At 38.9% G+C, this 5,823-nt stretch overlaps 1 pseudogene; it reads right to left on the reverse strand.

The window, feature by feature from the left end:
• Positions 1-467: 467 nt before the first annotated feature.
• LOC133236014 (chorionic somatomammotropin hormone 2-like) lies at positions 468-3,342 on the reverse strand (annotated as a pseudogene).
• Positions 3,343-5,823: the final 2,481 nt, after the last annotated feature.

Here is a 5,823-nt window from a genome sequence, read left to right on the forward strand (position 1 = left end):
AAGCACTTATCTTGTCTGGTGTAACACTGTGATAGTTGGCTGACAGTTTGTGGCTGGCTTTCATAAAGAATCCTGAGAATTCAGCCTTCTTGGTAGCATGACCAGAACCATGAACAGTTGTCTAATTCTTTGATTCTAATAACTTGACCCAGAGTAATTGGCCGTGATTCTTACATAATCTCTTAATGGTCGTCTTTGTAATGCCAGCTTCTGCTATTTGTGACTAATTTTAATAGGAGCTTCATTCTCTCAATTGTAGAGGTGGATTTTCTTTTGATTTACTCTTAACTGAAGATAAGCAATGTTAACAAATTGCCCTCTTAGATTTGACATCTCTAAAGCATCTGTGTTTATTTTTTTAAGAGGAGACCCATTACAGAGCATGCATTAAAAAGCTGTAAATATCAAGTAGCCCGCTATGGGGGCTTATTATGACCATCTCAGAGCTGGATGGGATGGATGTGGATTTAGCAAGTTTTGCGGATTCGGCACATCAGGATCTTGATGTACATGTCAACTTTACGTGAATCCCTGCTCAGGCAGTGGAACAGGTTATAAAATTCAGAAAGACGCCTATCTTCATCACTGGACGTCAGGGATGGGAGTCCTGACCAGGTAATGCGAGCCTTGTGCATCGTCTGTAAGACTGGAACGATAATCTAAATACCCAAATGATAGTGACTTCTTATGTGTTTTATTAGTATTTGCTTATCTTTTTTTCTTCTAATTATCAAATAAAGATTTGGGGAAGACATATGAATATAAAACTCTCTAGATATGGATTTTGGAGCCAGCCTATGAGAAAACTATTAGAAATCTAAAAACTAGAAACGCAACTCAAGTTTAGTTTTAACTTTCTCTTTTCTTCCTTCCCACTCTCATCTGTTGATTTGAGGAGAACAGAGAAAGAAGACAAGTGGAACTTCAATAGCAGATGTCCTGGGATACTTGGAAGAAAAATGCTGATCTTGGAAAGTCTGCTCTCTAGTACTATTACTCTTGAAAACATTTCAACCACCAGTGTCCAGGAAAAGGCAAGCTTTTGGTGGAATTGTGTGCAATGCAGGGAAGGCTGCATGTGTCAAAAGTTGCAGTGAAATTCTGACTCCTTTACAGTAGAATCTATCACTATGAATGTCTAGGCTCCTGCTTTATGTAGTAGCCGTCTAGCATATAGAAGTCATGAATCTTTTTTTACAAAACGAGATACTTACAAACTCCTTACGCATTACAGTGGTCACCTCTTTCATTCATGAGCAAAGAATGAAAGCCCTCTGCAAGATGCTCACCTTCCTGAATTGACTCTCTATGAATGCTTGAAGTTTCTCTGACATGTTCTTATTCTCCATAGCACTTGATAGGAAAGCCTCTGAAACATTTTTATACTCCAAAGCTTCGTGACTAGATGATACAGAGGTTTATTCCAGGAGTACAGTAACACGAGTGTCCACTTAATAAGGTCTTCATTCTAAGCAACCAGAAGAAACGGTCTCATTAAAAAAATCATAATTCAGTGGTTTTGGTAACATGTAATCTTTGCTCAGAGCAGCTGACCTAAAAAACTTTTGGTTATTCCTATGTGCATGCAGAGATTTTTGAAGGTAGTAAAAGTTGCAAAAGGATAAAATGTAAGCTATTCACACTTGGCTGAATTTTTTAAAAATCTAGGTTATTTTAGGAACTGATTCTTCTGATGTGTTCTAATTTATAACATGAAGAATTTTCTTTTTTCCTCTGAAATTCTACCACCACTCAGTGAGTTCTTTTATGTTTGTATATTTGCGTGAGAGAATCTAAGTATTTCTGCAAGTCAATATGTGCTGCAGTGCCTGATCCAGGAAAGAGGGATTCCACCTGTGCCCACATCATTGTCACCCAGTGATTCATTCGTATTAATTAATCAGATGAGTCATTCGTATTGATTTTTGATTGATAATTTGTTTCATGATATTAAAACAAAGAGACAAGGAAGAAGACATGACATTCCTAAACAGGCTTCTCTCCTCAGCTGATCCCACACCAGCCCCCTGCTGATGTCAGAAGAGTCTGTTTTGTTGACGTGTCTCTGGGCAGAAAATGACACAGCATTGTTTTTAGTAACAGCATCAGTGGGATTCACAATGGAGAGTTTTGCCCTCTAGTTCATTACTAATAGCAGAATTGAGCATGAAAATCCCAGGAGCTGAAGATCTCTAGTTAATATGCTTGATTTCTTTATAGCCATGAACTGTTTTACTGGTAAAGAACAGAGAACTGAATAGGATTAAATATAGTAATGCACATAACGTGCTGAGTAAAATGTAAGGCCATGTAGTAACTCTCAATAAACTTTAAATTTAAGCTTATTGAAAATCCCTCCTCTTCTTCCTCTTTGTCCTTTTTCCTTTACTTGTTCACCCTCATTATCAATGAGCTTAACAGGGAAAAAGAATGCTGGTATCATTAAGAAGGTTGTAGAGAGAGAAGATAGTATTTTAAGGGGGGATGCATGTGAAAATGCTTTAAATAATGTTAGGAGGAAGGATAATGCAGGAAATCAGAAAGGAGAGACTATAACAGTGAAAATTTGGAGTTGCCATAAATGATTGAGGCTTGATATGTAAACTGTGTTGTCCTCTGAACAGAGGCAATTGTTGCGGCCATGAGAAGCAAAGCAATGTTTTATAGGCCATTGTGGGGGAGACTTACAACTTAAGAATAAAAGGTGACAGAGGAGTCATTGAGAATGATGAATGAAGGAGGTGTCAGAGAAGTAGAAGCAGAATCAGGAGAGCTTTGAAAGGCAGATGCGAGGGCTCAGATGGTGCAGTATAGGATTCCCAAGTAGGAGTCACTAGTAACAGGGAGTACTCAAAACTGGGGTGTGTTTCTTACATATTCATGAATTTTGCAATCTTATATTTTACACATGGAAGTTCCCATTCATTTCCTGTTTTCATACAGAATAATAGCTGCAATCCTGTGTCTAATGCATTGGTTAAACTAAAGTTGTCTGCATGGACAATTTATAGATCTGCTATTTATGTTGCTACTACAGATCTTTAGTCATCCCTTGATTTCGCTCATGCTTCATCAGCTACATAATATAGTTATTCTTCAATTGCTTACGGTTCTTCCACCTTTTTCTGCATGTACAGTTACCATAACCTCTAATAATCTGAAGTCTGGTAACCTACATACTGTCTCATTTGATCCGGTGAAAAATCCAGGTGAAAGAATTACGTTCATCTGGTGGGCTCTATCTCTTTCCTCGGGAGTATGGAAGAAATTGGTGTTGCAGCTCTTGGTGGCATTGATATAATACTGTTTGCCCTGGGCATATTTTTCTTTCTTTCTGTCCATGCAGACAACTTTAGTTTAACCAATGCATTAGACACAGGATTGCAGCTATTATTCTGTATGAAAACAGGAAATGAATGGGAACTTCCATGTGTAAAATATAAGATTGCAAAATTCATGAATATGTAAGAAACACACCCCAGTTTTGATCAGGCAATTAGTGATCAGGCAATTAGTTAGGGTTGTTGGGCATTCAGTAGATGAACCCATTACCAGAACACTAACATGTTTGATAGACGTATATTTTTTTAACGGGGGGTGAGGGGCATCACAAAATTTGAAAGTCATTCTTTTCTTACTTTTCTATACATTGTCTCTATAAAAATGATTTTACATCTAATGTTACTAAATTCAGTCTTTTCCCTTCTCTGTTTTATTATTATTATTATTATTTTTACTATTTGAACCAAATATAGTACATACGTACCAATATTTGGTGCTTCCCAGGGGACGGTAGTGGGAAAGAATATTCTTGCCAATGCAGGAGATATAACAAGACTCAGGTTTGATCCCAAGGTGAGGAGCATCCCTTGCAAGAGGGGACAGCAGCCTACCCCAGTATTCTTGCCTGGACAATCCTATGGACAGAGGAGCCTGTTGGGCTACAATCAGTAGGGTTGCCAATGTTGGACACAACTGAAGTGACTTAGAATGCATGCATGCACCTATATTTAACCACTTAATCTTTTGTTTACTTGGAAGAATTGGGAAAAAAATGGACAGTCAAAATGGAGGATGTAAGAAGGTCTAGTAAGTAAAAAGAACTACATGAATTTAATAGAAAACTTTATCACCACCTTTTATTATCTGTCTGCTCTACTGTGTGCTCCTTGATTGACCTGAAAGAAATAACATACAACTTTCAAATACCTTCCTCAGAAAGAGAATAATTGTTTCCAATTGTAAACACCCCTTCTATTGTAGCTGGAAACCTATTCACTGCAAATCTTAAAACAATAATTTGTAGCTTTAAAAAACTCCCAGTATTCGCTTTTGTGACCGGGATTCAGCTTTGTTTAACATGTTCCATCCACCCAGTTCACTGCAGAGCAGTTCTCATTTATTGGCTATTTACTCTGAGCCTGGAGAAAAAAGCCCAGAGAGACACTGAAGGACCAAAAAAATCAACATACTTCCTTTTCCCCAGTCCCACCTAAAAGTGCTTTGTGTCAGGTAGTATTATGGACTGAATGTGTATTCTTCAAGTTCATGTGTTAGAGACCTAGCTGCCAAAGTACTGTGTTTTGAAAAGGGTTCCAACTTTTTGGGATCCCATGGTCTATAACCCACCAGACTCCTCTGTCCATGGGATTTCTCAGGCAAGAATACTGGAGTGCAGGGTAGAACCCAAGTCTCTCACACTGCAGACAGATTTTTTACGATCTGAGCCACCAGCGAAGCCCATTAAGGTTAAATGAGCTCTTAGGGTGGAACACTGGTTTAGTGTCTTCATGAAGCAAAACACCAGAGAATTCTCTTTGTGTCTCTGTGTCTCTGTGTCTTTTATTCTATCTCTCTTCCCCACGCCCCACCCTTTGGGAGGAGTCACAGAGAAGCCAGCCTGGGAAGAAAGAGTTCTTACCAGAACCTCACCTTGCTGGCACCCTACAGACTCTGAGCAGACTCTGAGCAGCGAGGCCCTCTAGGAGTTTGCAATTTGTTTATTCTACATCAACTAATGCTTGCATTTTAGACACTGAAATGACAAGAAAAGTCCAGTTGATCTGTGTGGTTTACCATCACACTGGGGTAAGAGTAAACATGTGACTGACTGATCACCACTATTGAGTACAGAGAGAATAATGAGAGAAAAAGATACTGTACCTTGGATCTGCTCACTCACCTTAGTAACCCATGCATGTCTCTGATACTTTCAAAAAAGCTTTGAAACATCTCAAAATCTGTGTTCCACAGGTACCCTGTGAGATAGCCTTAATCTTCACTATGATCATCAAGTTGTGTTAATGAAGATGCAATGACTTGGAGAGGGCAAGTAATTTTCCCCAGGTCCCATTATTAGCAGATGCAGGTCACTGGGCACCAGTACATCTGTTCACTTCCTGATGTCACATCACACATGCCTGTGGCCCTCGGTCTTCATCTGTGTAACTGGGACCACATGAGGAGCTGTGATGACTCTGCTTAAAGAGAAAAATATTTTATCTTTGACTACAAAACAGCAGTGACTCTAGAACATTGGTTTTTTTATCCACTTCTTCTGCTCTGTCTATAAAACACTCACTGCTACAGTCTTTGACAATTATCAGTGTCGGGGCCTGGTTCTCCTGGCTAGACTTTCTTCTAGGCACCTTGACAGCTCTTCTACTTTTATGCATCTTTAATCCTCTCGTTACATTTGTTTCTTCAAGAAAATAGCAAATAAATCTCCAAATGGTAATATAAGAATATTACCTGGTCAGCACCCAAGACAATGTCATCGGCTCTGTGAACAAGGCCTGCCCTTTCCTGACTTTGACTCTTTAG

The sequence above is a fragment of the Bos javanicus genome, chromosome 23 (genome assembly GCF_032452875.1).
Source record: "Bos javanicus breed banteng chromosome 23, ARS-OSU_banteng_1.0, whole genome shotgun sequence".
Classification (NCBI taxonomy): Eukaryota; Metazoa; Chordata; class Mammalia; order Artiodactyla; family Bovidae; genus Bos; species Bos javanicus.